The sequence below is a fragment of the Sinohyriopsis cumingii genome, chromosome 1 (assembly GCF_028554795.1).
Source record: "Sinohyriopsis cumingii isolate HCF-2022 chromosome 1, ASM2855479v2, whole genome shotgun sequence".
Classification (NCBI taxonomy): Eukaryota; Metazoa; Mollusca; class Bivalvia; order Unionida; family Unionidae; genus Sinohyriopsis; species Sinohyriopsis cumingii.
Window position 1 is genome coordinate 98896678 of NC_142961.1, and position 17132 is coordinate 98913809.

Here is a 17132-nt window from a genome sequence, read left to right on the forward strand (position 1 = left end):
CCCCCCCCCCCCGCCAATAAAAATGAATTGAACATTGCACTCGCCACTGAAGACTACATTTTACAAATTCCAAAGGTTGGCGCAGGCTGAGCAAAGTGTGGTATGATGCTTGTAACCTCTTACATCTGTCTGAAATATTTGCAGGTTTTCTGAATAGGTGAGATCGGATCTTAGGCCTCACTTCATACCAATAGATTTGGGGACAGAGAGACCTAAAACTTACAGTTACACTTCAGTCCTCGCTGAGGTCAACCAGATTCAGTGTTTGTATGATCTGTTTACTACTGGCTTATTTGGTGAAGTACTTATTTTAATAATTATGAATTGGTAGACTATGCAATTTATTTGATGAAAATTTAAAGAGTTACCTCTGCTTGCCGTTTCATGGGCACGGTAACTTGCAAATTGATTGTAAAATTTACTGTTCTTTGGTCATGTAGACGCTGCTTGATTACCTCATCTACTTAGCTCGTTTACATTAGGAACACGAATAAAACGAGCCGATCCCGTGCAGGATTTCTTGAAATAAGGTGAATTAATATGTGGCAAAGAAGCGATAGATCAGTTATGGTAGAAGCGGCATAGTGCTGAATGCTTCTTTATAAAATAGAAGAAAATTGATTCTGGTCTGAGACGAGACTTATTTAACACGGATCAACCCAGTTAGCGAGTGTTATTGTCTATGTAATAAAGTATGTACAAAGATGAGATGCACAACTCAAATGCAAAAGAAGAAAGAATGAAGTGTAATTAATAAGGGAATAAAATGAATATAATATATATGTTAACAACTTTCCGACATTTGACAGAAAGAATAATAGATAAACATCTTAAAATAACCGTGTACATTTGGAAACGACCTTAAGGTAGATAGAAAGAGAATGGAAACATTCTTACGTTCATGAAATCTTGTGTAGAATTATGTCTACTAATGATATTTGTGCATTTTTCATTTAATACACTGCAATGTCGTCTTTGGCGACTTGAAACGCGAGCTAGTTCTTCTACCAGAGTTCTGACCCGGTTTGTCTACCCTGTAGAGAAATTTCATTCCAGGCATGGAGATGCATTTTAGTTTATAAGACAATGTACCTATGAATCTGATAGAGGAAATGGCTAAAAGTGAATTATTGACTTTCCCGTCTACTTTTCACTGAGATAGTAAACGAGAAACGCCTGGAAAAATGTATACCCCGACACAAACAAAATGTTTTTTTTTTCTTAACGTTTCCGATGAGGCTCGAACCAATGACCTTCTGCGTGTTAGGCAGATGTGATAACCGCTACACCACAGAAACAACTGCATTCCCTAAGGTCAAACAGCCTATACCTAGCTTGAAATCCATTTCGAATATAAATCAAAGTCAATCTTGGCACGATTTCAATCCATCTGGGAATGATTAAACTATTCTTAACTTACCTATTTCGGATAATATCTTGTGCCGTCCGCGCGTATATTTGTTTTGGACAAATGTAGTCAACGGCAAGTGCATTGTCAAATCCATCCCACAGCTTAGAAGTTAATACCTCAGACATATTTTTCTCTCGCAAAAATAGCCTAGGTGGACCGAAAGTGTCAAGATAATTCTTTTCAAGGAGTAAGAGCAGGCTAATGTACAGGAAGAGATGCAGTGGTGTGGCGCAGACTCTCGCTCAGGTGTGTGTGTTTGTGATTTGAATTTTTAACCTAACTTTAACAATTGTTCAGTCATATCGCTACGATGTCTGCAGTGTGGCAGTTTATGGTGATAGAATCGGGGTATCATGCCGCAGACACGTAGCATGATGTCCCACCCAGTCACATTATCCTGACACCAGGCCGACCAGTCCTAACAATATCCTATTAATGCTGAGCGCCAAGCGAGTCAGCTGTTAGTACCATGTTTTTTTACAAGTCTTTGTTATGACTCGGCTGGGCCTCGAACCCAAGACATCCCGCAATCGTTGCCCACGCTCTAATCACTAGGTCACCCTGAGCGGCCTCTCTCGCTCAGGTAAATGTAAAAAATCTGGTATATGTATACTGTATACACCATGCCAGATACCTACCGTTATAACGACTAGAATTAAAATAAAGTGAAGTCAAGTCATAATGTAACAGAATTATCGAAATCATAAAAATGTCCAGTAAGCAGGCTAGAGTTAAACTCTTACGCAATGCTATCATGACCAGTGAGAGGACACGGCATCTTGAATCAGCTTAGGCGTTAGATCGAGCGACTTCCCACCCAGGTTTTAAAGCTTTGTCCAAGATCAGAGGAACCTCGAGGGACCGGGGCCTGTTCTAAATCCGTCCCCACGTGGACAGGCAGCGAGAAGGACATTGTGAAAGAGAGACCCAATCGGAATTGCGACGGAGGGGGTGATAACATTTTCGAATCGTATCATAACTTCTAACTAGCAAGCGAAAATATATTTCATTCCAACATCATTAACATATCCATTCATTGATTCATTCGGGTTGGATACGTCGACCAGTGAACAACGGTGAGCAGTAGACTCTAGCGACCACGTTCGGCCATGAGGTGCCATTTGGAATGGAGACTACTGAGCCACCAGCCCTGAAATGACTATGTTGTAGCCGTAGTTTTCGAGCACTGCTGCTGTATTGCTTCAGTTGGGGATGCCGCCTGCCTGAAAGAATGAGAGTAGTTCACTTTGGCGACAACGAGGGAGTAAACATAAGAGCCCTGGCTGGTATCTTGACGGAGTGGTCTGTGGGTGCATGGGAAACATGCTGCATGTGCGGACACAGGGAGCCACATAATTGGGGAAGAAGAAAGACAGAAGTCCGGTAATACCTGCATATCATCGAATCTCCTTCTATTGTATAATAGAGGAGAGTACTGCTGAAGTTAAAACGGGAAATTTACTCTGCAGTATGCAAGCCAAATACCAGCTGGGATGTTAGCAGTCCAATGGCAAGGTGGACTCTCAAACGAGTTTGTTAGGGACTTGAAGAGTGGAGCCGGATGACTTATGGTTGACTGACGATGGCAGCGCTGTAACCAGGTGCTGACTTACTTCTGATGACCACCGGTTTTATCTCGATGTGGAAAAGGTTGAGCTACCTGCCAAAATTGCCAAAGTGAATTACATGGTTTCCATTTTGGTTGGGAAACCACTTTTTATAATATCTCTATTTTAAAATCTAATTTGACCATTTCGATACCACCAACAAAACATGTTCACTATTATTTTGAAATTTAAGCGTGATACTAAATATTATTAATCATTTTGACTTAGTTGACTGGTATTTCTTTAGCGTTTCTTGACGTACAGTTTGTACACAAAATTCCAGCTTGAAATAGAATGATGTAGGAAAATTAATAACTATTATTGATTTGACTAATTGCACAGGTGGCTAACACAATATTGGAATTGTTATCGTCCATTTAAATAACTGGAGTAAATTTAGTTAAGTACGGGCTGGCGTTTCAGGGGTATGTGCGTTTGCGCCTGCTGCCGGGTACCATTCCTCCCTTGTTTCTCCTGGACCTCCTCTTCCATGACGGACTTGTGGAACCATTTCGACCCGTCAAATGCAGGTGTCCCGATGTAACGTCATAGTGGCAACCAATCTCAACTGGCGTCACATACTGTTTTTGTAGGCACATGGACTAGTCGATAGCAGCCTGACATCCATTTATTTAACATGAGTGTGTGTTGGGTCTATTCTCACTCATGAAATCCCGTTGTTCCGGTCGTTAAGGACTTACTTACTGTCCTACGACCCGAGGCTAAAATTAACAGTGCTCTGTTAGCACATAAACGCCTGGGGGATGTAGCTCTCATTCCTTCCCCCAGGAACAATTATCATCCTTCGTGCAGGAATAAACAAGAGGCACATGAACAATTGTGCGATGGCCTCTTTAATCCAAATAATCAATCAAAAAGCGAAAATTTAGTTCTCCTGGGAAGATTGATGAGCAGATAAGGTTTACTTCGAGAAAGTCACACGTAATTTAGCGGTAAAACGTAGAGAGGAGATTCTAAGGAAAGACAATGATTCGTAAAGGAATCCTTTTGAGTGACCGAACTTCTGGTTCAGTGAGTCCCGAATCTCTAAGAAGGGAGACGGAAGTGAGACTAGCAGAACAGTCAGAGTCGACATCCATTAACTAATTTAGGCTAGATTGTATTTGGGCCAGATGAATACATTGCGAGATTCTGGGTAAGCTACAACTTCCGAATGGGTCAGATCCTGGTTATATTTGCAAAAACATCGATGCCTGCAATCATTAGAGAACTGGATGGAAAGATATATTGAATAAAATTCTTTAATATTCTTCCAAAACTAAAGTTCTTCAAAAGTCTCGGGGAATGATAAGTGAAATGGTGGCTAATGAATACCAATTTAAGAGCCAAGAGAATTCCTGTAAGTATATAGAAACAATCGATATGTGTACTGATATGTTGCGAGTGGTGTACGTACGGTAAATAACGCCTGGGGGGAGGAAGATGATCTAAATGTAAAGATATTTTCGCGACCCAAGACCTTTGGCGCTGTGGCGACCTCCCTCCCCCCCCCCCCCGCCCATTCCGTTACTTCGCTACTGTATGTTACGGAGATATCTATATGAAATATTTGCAGGTTTTCTGAACAGGAGATGTCGAATCTTATGTCACACTACATACCAATACAGATTTGGGAGAAGAGAGGCATCGGACTACAGTTATTTTATTAAAAAAATTCTTACATTGTTTCAAAGCTTGTGGTTTTCACTCTTTCTTGTGTTACTGTTTATTCGAGCTTAAACACGTAAGAATAGATTATGTGTAAACGACTTTCCTAAATCTCGTAGAAAGATACATAGATAGACAGATTAAAATAACATTATACCTATAAAAATGATCTTAAAATATCATAAAATCTTTCTTAGGATCCTGAAATTTTGTGTAGAATTTTGTCTACTAATGTTATGTGTGTATTTGCCATTTGATACATAGCAGTGTTGTTATTCTGGATTTGAAACTTGATCTAGTTTATCGTCCATAATCCTGACCCGTTTTATCTATTCTGTGGAGAAATTTCGTGTCGATGCCTTGAGAACTTTATAAGGTTATGTAATAAAATTCCCTAATAAACCGGAAGAGGAAATGGCTAATAGTGAATCGTGGCCAACCCAGCGTATTTTTCATGCGATAAAAGCAGTGATTAAACGTCCAAAAGAATCAAACAAAATATAATGTTTCTGCTGAGGCTCGAACTCAGGACCTTCTGCGTGTTAGGCAGATGTGATAACCACTACACCACAGAAACAACTGAACCTGTATTGATCAACGAGCCTATACCTAGCTTCTTCTCCACTCTGAATGCTGATTAACTTCAGTCTTGACAGAATTCCAATCTAGCTGAGAAAGATTAATTTCTTCATAACTTACAAATTTCAGACAATACCTTGCGCATATCTTTTGTTCGGAAAAATGTGGTCAACGGTATGTGCATTGTCAAATCTCACTGGCAACTTGGAGGCATATTTTACTTTCGCAGAAGTTGCCGAGGTGGACCGAATGTGTGAAAGGAATGCTATTTTTAGGAGAAGGAGCAGACTAATATACAGGAAAGGACGAAAGGGTATGGCGCAGTCTCTCGTTGATCTAAAATAAAATCTTTAGTACATATATACTGTATAGACTATGAACAGAGACCTACCGTTCTAACGGTTAGAATTAACCCAAAGTGCAAACACGATTTACCGTAACAGAATCCTTAAAATCATAAAAATGTAGAGTCTGTATTGGATAGATTCCTTTAGTGTTGTATTTATTTAATTAGAGACATATATCTTGCATTTTGGACACGGTATATATGTTATTTTGTGCAGCTAGCTTATTAGTGTCCTACCCCCCCCCCCCCCGCCAATAAAAATGAATTGAACATTGCACTCGCCACTGAAGACTACATTTTACAAATTCCAAAGGTTGGCGCAGGCTGAGCAAAGTGTGGTATGATGCTTGTAACCTCTTACATCTGTCTGAAATATTTGCAGGTTTTCTGAATAGGTGAGATCGGATCTTAGGCCTCACTTCATACCAATACAGATTTGGGGACAGATAGACCTAAAACTACAGTTACACTTCAGTCCTCGCTGAGGTCAACCAGATTCAGTGTTTGTATGATCTGTTTACTACTGGCTTATTTGGTGAAGTACTTATTTTAATAATTATGAATTGGTAGACTATGCAATTTATTTGATGAAAATTTAAAGAGTTACCTCTGCTTGCCGTTTCATGGGCACTGTAACTTGTAAATTGATTGTAAAATTTACTGTTCTTTGGTCATGTAGACGCTGCTTGATTACCTCATCTACTTAGCTCGTTTACATTAGGAACACGAATAAAACGAGCCGATCCCGTGCAGGATTTCTTGAAATAAGGTGAATTAATATGTGGCAAAGAAGCGATAGATCAGTTATGGTAGAAGCGGCATAGTGCTGAATGCTTCTTTATAAAATAGAAGAAAATTGATTCTGGTCTGAGACGAGACTTATTTAACACGGATCAACCCAGTTAGCGAGTGTTATTGTCTATGTAATAAAGTATGTACAAAGATGAGATGCACAACTCAAATGCAAAAGAAGAAAGAATGAAGTGTAATTAATAAGGGAATAAAATGAATATAATATATATGTTAACAACTTTCCGACATTTGACAGAAAGAATAATAGATAAACATCTTAAAATAACCGTGTACATTTGGAAACGACCTTAAGGTAGATAGAAAGAGAATGGAAACATTCTTACGTTCATGAAATCTTGTGTAGAATTATGTCTACTAATGATATTTGTGCATTTTTCATTTAATACATTGCAATGTCGTCTTTCGCGACTTGAAACGCGAGCTAGTTCTTCTACCAGAGTTCTGACCCGGTTTGTCTACCCTGTAGAGAAATTTCATTCCAGGCATGGAGATGCATTTTAGTTTATAAGACAATGTACCTATGAATCTGATAGAGGAAATGGCTAAATGTGAATTATTGACTTTCCCGTCTACTTTTCACTGAGATGGTGAACGAGAAACGCCTGGAAAAATGTATACCCCGACACAAACAAAATGTTTTTTTTTCCTTAACGTTTCCGATGAGGCTCGAACCAATGACCTTCTGCGTGTTAGGCAGATGTGATTTTTTTTTCTTTCTTTATTTAAAAAACGTTTTGTACAGTATATAAGTTAAAAGTATAGAGTTAGTATTTACATAGGAGTTTGTAATTCTATATTACAAAATAATGGTTCTACAATAGTATTTTGTAATGCTATATTACAAAACAATGATTCTACAAAAGTATTTTGTTAAGCTATATTACAGAACAATGATTCTAAAATTATATTTTGTAATGCTATTGTACAAAACAATGATTCTACAATGTAATAAACAGTTTATCCTCTTCCATTCTCATTAAAGGATTATCTTTAACAAAATATTTCGTTATCAAAGTCTGATTTTTGTCTTTGTAATGTTGATACGCATATAATATATATTTTCTAGTCAAATATTGGAACAATCTTTCGATGTCTATTTGTTTCCCTAATAACGACATAATGTTTCTTCTTTTGTAAATGCACAATCGAGCAATGCTCAGAATGTAGTTCAAAAAATAACTATTTACTGATTTTGTTTCTTTGTTATATCCTATCATGAGCATTTGTTCAAAAGAAGTGCTATTGAGAACACCAACTCTACATTCTTTAAAAAGAATCTCAACTATATATACAATATAATTCTTAAAAGAGCTTAATTCAGGACATTTCAAAAACATGTGAAATAAATCCTCTGTTTCCAACTGGCACACTGGACACAAGTCATTATCAATTTTGCCATAGTATTTTAGTCTCTCTTTTGTAAATATTCGATTGTGCATTATTCTGTAATCCAAATCTATACAATCTGGGGTCTTGAAAGGTAGATGTATCAATTTCCAGTATTTATGCTTTTCCAAACTAAATATCTTACTCCAAAAGGAAACAGAAGCTGGTTCTTTAAAAATCAACGTACATAAAAGCTTGTAAAATAGTTGTGTTGTACATAAACAGAGGTCATATAATTTTGTATCAACTCTGAGAAACATATTATTTTTCCCATTGGTTACAGTGGGTTTTGACTCTGTTGCAACAATATTTCTCCAGCCTAATGGTATACTTTCTATTATGCAATTATAGTCTTTTTTTATCTTATCTGTTTTGATCTCAGAATTTGATTTGTATATCATTTCTTGAATAGCTCTATAAGGTAGTATTCCAGGTACAAATTCATATGTAATATCCTGAACACGAACAATTCCTGCTTCTATAAATTCTGCGAAAAACAACGTTTTACCAGCACATGTAATATTAGGATTTAAAAAGAGAGGTTGTTCAAAAACATTCCTCACATCAATATTTGTATCGATATTATTTCTAAGTTTTTCCCATGCATGAAACATTTCTCTGTAAAATATAGGTAGGGTATTCAATTGTTGCTTATTTAAAGACATGAGAAACAACTCTTTGGTCAACCTCATGTTCAGGACAGTAGATAAAAAGTGACCAAAGGTATTTTTCCACATAGCATGGCAATTCACATCAAAGTATCTTTTTAAAAATTTTAGTCTGAATGCATACATTTTCATCTTTATATCAGTTAACTGTAGTCCGCCATTTCGCTTATCACCAATTATTGTATAATAGTGAACCAAATGGGACTTTCCTGACGAGATAAATCTGAGAAATAATTGCTTCAATTCATCAGCAATCATATCAGGAAGAGGCTGAACTGACACTATGTACAATACTCTAGAAACTAATAAGTTATTAACAACTGTTACTTTTCCTTGTATTGTCAAATATCTCTGTGACCACAGTTGCAATAAGTTTTTAATTTTAGACAATCTATCATTCCAGTTCAGTTGCTCACATAACTTTGCACATTTTCCAACATCAGCTCCCAAAATTAAGATGACTTGATCACACATTTGAATTTGTAATTGTTTGCAATAATCATCAGTAAGTTTACCAGATCCAATACACAGAAGTTCTGTCTTTTCCTTGTTCACCTTTGCACCAGATCCTTTACAATACAAGTCAAGTACATTAAAAGATTGATTAATGGATTGTGTGTCCGCTAATGTCAAGGTTGTATCATCTGCATGTTGAAAAACTTTACTTGTATTACTAGACAGTGGGAGTGGAATACCTTTGATAGTGGGATTTGCTTTGATAGCGAGTCCTAAGGGTTCTGCTGCTAATACATATAACATTGCTGATATAGGACAACCTTGTCTGACTGAATTTTTAATTAAAAAGGGTTTCGTTAGATGACCATTGCATTTAACACTACTTTTAATTTCATTATAAAATATCTTTATCCACTGAATAAAATTGTCACCAAAACCGAACTTTCGTAAAACAGAAATCAAATATGAGTGGCAAACTCTGTCAAACGCTTTTTCTTGATCAATTTTTAAGATATATCCCTCAAGATTGTCTCTCTCAACCATATCTATAATATCTCTTACAGTGACTATAGTATCAGCAATATCTCTCCCAACTATACAACATGTCTGAGTTTGAGAAATAATTTTGGGTAATACCATTTTTAAACGTGTAGACAAAATCCTTGCCAAAATTTTATAATCTACATTAAGTAAACTGATAGGACGCCAATTTTGCAATCTTCTATTATCCCCCTTATTTTTATAAATAAGTGATATAACCCCAAATCTCATTGATTTCGACATAATAGTGTCATTCTTAACACTCTGAAAGATGTGCAACAGAATATCATATATACAATCATAAAATTTACAATACCACTCTACTGTCAATCCGTCCGGGCCGGGGCTTTTATTTTTAGCCATCCCTTTTATAGCTGTATGTATTTCATCAACTGTTATTATGGCATCACACATATCTTTATCCTCATCAGATACAGAACAATTTACAAAATTTAAAAGTGAATCAGTACAATTATCATTAACAGTTACCGAAGAATATAAATGACTATAAAACTGATGTATTTCATCTAAGATTCCGCTTGTATTTGAAATAATTACACCATCATCATCAATCAATTCATTGATTACATTTTTGTTGTGTCGATATTTCTCAAGATTTAGAAAGTATTTAGTATTTCTATCGCTTTCAATTGCCCATTTCGCCTTAGATCTCAATATAGCACCCCGACAAAAATCGGTTTCATAGTCACTTAGTTGATGTTTTAGTTCTTCATATTTGTTAATGTCATATGATTCTTTATTTGCGACTTTTTCTGAAAATGATTTTAATTTATTTTGCAATGTAAAGTATTCTTGTAATCTTTCCTTTTTTCTTCTTGTACAGTATACTTGGGAAAATTTTTTAATTTTGTATTTTACATTATCCCACCAAATGAGTGGTTCACTAAAATACATTTCGTCAGTTTTTCCCTCGGTAAGAATTGATTTCACTCTTTGTACATATTTTTCCTCAAAAAGAACATTGTTATTTAGTATCCATAATCCGGGTCCTGTTTCCACTTTGCAGGTATTTAGTTTAAGGTATACAAAAGAATGATCACTAAAGGATGTATCTGCATAATAAATATTTTGCACATTGGAATGCAATTTTGAGGAAATCAAAAAATAATCTATTCTACTCTGCTTCATTTCGCCTAGTACAACTTGTTTTCTGGAGAAACTACGAGTACTAGGATTTCGTGATCTCCATAAATCGGTAATATTCCTATCATGAATAATTTTATAAAGTTCACGCACTGCTACATCATCAATATGTAAGGCTTTGTTATGTCGATCAATACCTGCTAAAGTTGTATTAAAATCACCAGCCAGGATAGTGCTATCACTAGTACTGTTATGTAAATATGTATTTAGCTTCATGAAAAAGTTAAACCTTTCCTTCACAACATTTGGAGCATAAATATTGATTAAATCAATCACTTTATCATCAATAGCTATTTTAAGATGTAAAATCCTACCCTTTTCAATCATTTCTTGTGTCACCTGATTTCTCAATTCTCTCACTACTAAAACAGCAACACCTGCCCTCCTATTGTCTGCATTACTATAAAATATGTCACCATTCCAAATCTCATTTTCTCTAATACTTTCAGCAAACTCATCATCCCAAAAGGTTTCTTGCAATAATAAAATATGGCCTCTTTTCTCTTTAAATATTTCTAAAACAGACTTTAGTTTATTCAAATTACGCAAGCCATTTACATTTAGAGATACAATATTTAAAGCCATGATTATGATGAGTGTATTGAAAGTATTAAAAAATGTTGAGTGTTTGATCATTTCTTAATAGGTGTTCGTCGCATGCTATTCATTTTCAGGTTAGGTACTGGATTAAACCTTCTCCTTCTCCTTTGTACTACTTTGAAATTTTCGATATTAGTACCGTTTTCTTGACATGTACGTGATTCGTTTGATCTTTCAACAACGTCTGCAACCATCTTCCTGTCATCATCTGAATCTGTCCCCGATCCATCTCCAATTGTATGATTGTTGTTTACTTCCTCCTCAGATTCTATTTCTACATTGGTCATATCAACTCCACTTCTTTCTTTTTCTTCCCCACTTTCTCCACTCTCGTTATCTTGTTTTGCATTCTCAATTTCTTCTTTATCATCTTCGTCACTCGGTATCTCCAATATGTCTTCCCTCGTATCATCATCAACTTGCGAATGAATCCCTGCAATGGCCTCTCTGTAACACATACATGTTTGCGCCTCTTTGTGGCATTTGTCGCATATCCTGCATGTACACATTAGAGGAAAACTTCCACAACTGTCACATCTTTGCCTTGTGCAATTTTTTTGCTACATGGCCTTGCTCCCCACACTTGTAGCATACAAAATCAGGGCAGTCTTTTATAACATGTCCCGGATCTAGACATCTAGAACACACCTTAACTTGGTTATCGTGTAATACTCTAAAGTATTGCTGACCATTGACAGTCTGAAATTTCAGACTGTAAGGCAAGGATTTTACCTGCTGTGGAAATTTACATTTGACATAACGAGTCCCATCAGCCACACTAGTCCCAGGATAATATCTGCGTTGAATGGGAGAAAGAAGTTCTACTCCGTATTCACCGAGCTTCATCCTTATATCATCATCGGTGATGTATGCTGGTAAATGAAGAATTGACACAATAATAGTGTCTGAATATAAGAGAGTACAATCAAAGTGTTCACTTCCAATATCAATTCCACACAAGATATTATATGCTACTTCCTTGCTCGGTAGTGTGACCTCATACAAATTTGCACCTTTGGGCACAACAGCATAGACCGACATATCTCCGGTTAATTCTTCTACACTTCTAACAATATCACTTGCCTTTATTTTCTTCACATCCTTTACATCAATCACCACGGTACATTCTTTCCCAAAACGACGAGAAGCTCCTGTCTGTCTATCGATGTTACTCGACATGCCATTCTTATTGTTAGCTATTCCACTGGTGTCATTAGAGTGTGAGTCAGCTCCTTGTGCTGCACGTGCAGCACGACCAGGCTTTGTATTCATTGTCACAGAAAATAGTATTTTGTGTGGTGGATAAAGTTATCCACACACTCAAAATATATCTCACTTATATATGAATGCGATCACACAAATCTTATAAACGTACCTGTAACAAATTAAAACAGCAAAAATGTCTATTAAAGGAAAAAACTTGAAAATTCAGGGAGCGATCATCAAACGTGTTTTCCTTCTGATGTCATAACCGGAAGTCGCCCGTTAGGCAGATGTGATAACCACTACATCACAGAAACAACTGAACCTGTATTGATCAACGAGCCTATACCTAGCTTCTTCTCCACTCTGAATGCTGATTAACTTCAGTCTTGACAGAATTCCAATCTAGCTGAGAAAGATTAATTTCTTCATAACTTACAAATTTCAGACAATACCTTGCGCATATCTTTTGTTCGGAAAAATGTGGTCAACGGCAAGTGCATTGTCAAATCTCACTGGCAACTTGGAGGCATATTTTACTTTCGCAGAAGTTGCCGAGGTGGACCGAATGTGTGAAAGGAATGCTATTTTTAGGAGAAGGAGCAGACTAATATACAGGAAAGGACGAAAGGGTATGGCGCAGTCTCTCGTTGATCTAAAATAAAATCTTTAGTACATATATACTGTATAGACTATGAAGAGAGACCTACCGTTCTAACGGTTAGAATTAACCCAAAGTGCAAACACGATTTACCGTAACAGAATCCTTAAAATCATAAAAATGTAGAGTCTGTATTGGATAGATTCCTTTAGTGTTGTATTTATTTAATTAGAGACATATATCTTGCATTTTGGACACGGTATATATGTTATTTTGTGCAGCTAGCTTATTCTTGTGCTACCCCCCCCCCCCCCCGCCAATAAAAATGAATTGAACATTGCACTCGCCACTGAAGACTACATTTTACAAATTCCAAAGGTTGGCGCAGGCTGAGCAAAGTGTGGTATGATGCTTGTAACCTCTTACATCTGTCTGAAATATTTGCAGGTTTTCTGAATAGGTGAGATCGGATCTTAGGCCTCACTTCATACCAATAGATTTGGTGACAGAGAGACCTAAAACTTACAGTTACACTTCAGTCCTCGCTGAGGTCAACCAGATTCAGTGTTTGTATGATCTATTTACTACTGGCTTATTTGGTGAAGTACTTATTTTAATAATTATGAATTGGTAGACTATGCAATTTATTTGATGAAAATTTAAAGAGTTACCTCTGCTTGCCGTTTCATGGGCACGGTAACTTGCAAATTGATTGTAAAATTTACTGTTCTTTGGTCATGTAGACGCTGCTTGATTACCTCATCTACTTAGCTCGTTTACATTAGGAACACGAATAAAACGAGCCGATCCCGTGCAGGATTTCTTGAAATAAGGTGAATTAATATGTGGCAAAGAAGCGATAGATCAGTTATGGTAGAAGCGGCATAGTGCTGAATGCTTCTTTATAAAATAGAAGAAAATTGATTCTGGTCTGAGACGAGACTTATTTAACACGGATCAACCCAGTTAGCGAGTGTTATTGTCTATGTAATAAAGTATGTACAAAGATGAGATGCACAACTCAAATGCAAAAGAAGAAAGAATGAAGTGTAATTAATAAGGGAATAAAATGAATATAATATATATGTTAACAACTTTCCGACATTTGACAGAAAGAATAATAGATAAACATCTTAAAATAACCGTGTACATTTGGAAACGACCTTAAGGTAGATAGAAAGAGAATGGAAACATTCTTACGTTCATGAAATCTTGTGTAGAATTATGTCTACTAATGATATTTGTGCATTTTTCATTTAATACACTGCAATGTCGTCTTTCGCGACTTGAAACGCGAGCTAGTTCTTCTACCAGAGTTCTGACCCGGTTTGTCTACCCTGTAGAGAAATTTCATTCCAGGCATGGAGATGCATTTTAGTTTATAAGACAATGTACCTATGAATCTGATAGAGGAAATGGCTAAAAGTGAATTATTGACTTTCCCGTCTACTTTTCACTGAGATAGTAAACGAGAAACGCCTGGAAAAATGTATACCCCGACACAAACAAAATGTTTTTTTTTTCTTAACGTTTCCGATGAGGCTCGAACCAATGACCTTCTGCGTGTTAGGCAGATGTGATAACCGCTACACCACAGAAACAACTGCATTCCCTAAGGTCAAACAGCCTATACCTAGCTTGAAATCCATTTCGAATATAAATCAAAGTCAATCTTGGCACGATTTCAATCCATCTGGGAATGATTAAACTATTCTTAACTTACCTATTTCGGATAATATCTTGTGCCGTCCGCGCGTATATTTGTTTTGGACAAATGTAGTCAACGGCAAGTGCATTGTCAAATCCATCCCACAGCTTAGAAGTTAATACCTCAGACATATTTTTCTCTCGCAAAAATAGCCTAGGTGGACCGAAAGTGTCAAGATAATTCTTTTCAAGGAGTAAGAGCAGGCTAATGTACAGGAAGAGATGCAGTGGTGTGGCGCAGACTCTCGCTCAGGTGTGTGTGTTTGTGATTTGAATTTTTAACCTAACTTTAACAATTGTTCAGTCATATCGCTACGATGTCTGCAGTGTGGCAGTTTATGGTGATAGAATCGGGGTATCATGCCGCAGACACGTAGCATGATGTCCCACCCAGTCACATTATCCTGACACCAGGCCGACCAGTCCTAACAATATCCTATTAATGCTGAGCGCCAAGCGAGTCAGCTGTTAGTACCATGTTTTTTTACAAGTCTTTGTTATGACTCGGCTGGGCCTCGAACCCAAGACATCCCGCAATCGTTGCCCACGCTCTAATCACTAGGTCACCCTGAGCGGCCTCTCTCGCTCAGGTAAATGTAAAAAATCTGGTATATGTATACTGTATACACCATGCCAGATACCTACCGTTATAACGACTAGAATTAAAATAAAGTGAAGTCAAGTCATAATGTAACAGAATTATCGAAATCATAAGAATGTCCAGTAAGCAGGCTAGAGTTAAACTCTTACGCAATGCTATCATGACCAGTGAGAGGACACGGCATCTTGAATCAGCTTAGGCGTTAGATCGAGCGACTTCCCACCCAGGTTTTAAAGCTTTGTCCAAGATCAGAGGAACCTCGAGGGACCGGGGCCTGTTCTAAATCCGTCCCCACGTGGACAGACAGCGAGAAGGACATTGTGAAAGAGAGACCCAATCGGAATTGCGACGGAGGGGGTGATAACATTTTCGAATCGTATCATAACTTCTAACTAGCAAGCGAAAACATATTTCATTCCAACATCATTAACATATCCATTCATTGATTCATTCGGGTTGGATACGTCGACCAGTGAACAACGGTGAGCAGTAGACTCTAGCGACCACGTTCGGCCATGAGGTGCCATTTGGAATGGAGACTACTGAGCCACCAGCCCTGAAATGACTATGTTGTAGCCGTAGTTTTCGAGCACTGCTGCTGTATTGCTTCAGTTGGGGAAGCCGCCTGCCTGAAAGAATGAGAGTAGTTCACTTTGGCGACAACGAGGGAGTAAACATAAGAGCCCTGGCTGGTATCTTGACGGAGTGGTCTGTGGGTGCATGGGAAACATGCTGCATGTGCGGACACAGGGAGCCACATAATTGGGCAAGAAGAAAGACAGAAGTCCGGTAATACCTGCATATCATCGAATCTCCTTCTATTGTATAATAGAGGAGAGTACTGCTGAAGTTAAAACGGGAAATTTACTCTGCAGTATGCAAGCCAAATACCAGCTGGGATGTTAGCAGTCCAATGGCAAGGTGGACTCTCAAACGAGTTTGTTAGGGACTTGAAGAGTGGAGCCGGATGACTTATGGTTGACTGACGATGGCAGCGCTGTAACCAGGTGCTGACTTACTTCTGATGACCACCGGTTTTATCTCGATGTGGAAAAGGTTGAGCTACCTGCCAAAATTGCCAAAGTGAATTACATGGTTTCCATTTTGGTTGGGAAACCACTTTTTATAATATCTCTATTTTAAAATCTAATTTGACCATTTCGATACCACCAACAAAACATGTTCACTATTATTTTGAAATTTAAGCGTGATACTAAATATTATTAATCATTTTGACTTAGTTGACTGGTATTTCTTTAGCGTTTCTTGACGTACAGTTTGTACACAAAATTCCAGCTTGAAATAGAATGATGTAGGAAAATTAATAACTATTATTGATTTGACTAATTGCACAGGTGGCTAACACAATATTGGAATTGTTATCGTCCATTTAAATAACTGGAGTAAATTTAGTTAAGTACGGGCTGGCGTTTCAGGGGTATGTGCGTTTGCGCCTGCTGCCGGGTACCATTCCTCCCTTGTTTCTCCTGGACCTCCTCTTCCATGACGGACTTGTAGAACCATTTCGACCCGTCAAATGCAGGTGTCCCGATGTGACGTCATAGTGGCAACCAATCTCAACTGGCGTCACATACTGTTTTTGTAGGCACATGGACTAGTCGATAGCAGCCTGACATCCATTTATTTAACATGAGTGTGTGTTGGGTCTATTCTCACTCATGAAATCCCGTTGTTCCGGTCGTTAAGGACTTACTTACTGTCCTACGACCCGAGGCTAAAATTAACAGTGCTCTGTTAGCACATAAACGCCTGGGGGATGTA

General features: G+C 37.5%; 3 non-coding genes across 3 annotated transcripts; all 3 read right to left on the reverse strand.

Annotated features, from left to right (window-relative positions):
* Window positions 1–1225: 1225 nt before the first annotated feature.
* Window positions 1226–1298, reverse strand: Trnav-aac (transfer RNA valine (anticodon AAC)). Its single transcript has one exon. It is a non-coding gene; the product is annotated as a tRNA-Val (tRNA).
* Window positions 1299–5190: 3892 nt separating this feature from the next.
* On the reverse strand, window positions 5191–5263 carry Trnav-aac (transfer RNA valine (anticodon AAC)). The gene has a single exon. It is a non-coding gene; the product is annotated as a tRNA-Val (tRNA).
* A 9307-nt stretch (window positions 5264–14570) lies between these two features.
* On the reverse strand, window positions 14571–14643 carry Trnav-aac (transfer RNA valine (anticodon AAC)). The gene has a single exon. It is a non-coding gene; the product is annotated as a tRNA-Val (tRNA).
* Between the last annotated feature and the right edge of the window lie 2489 nt (window positions 14644–17132).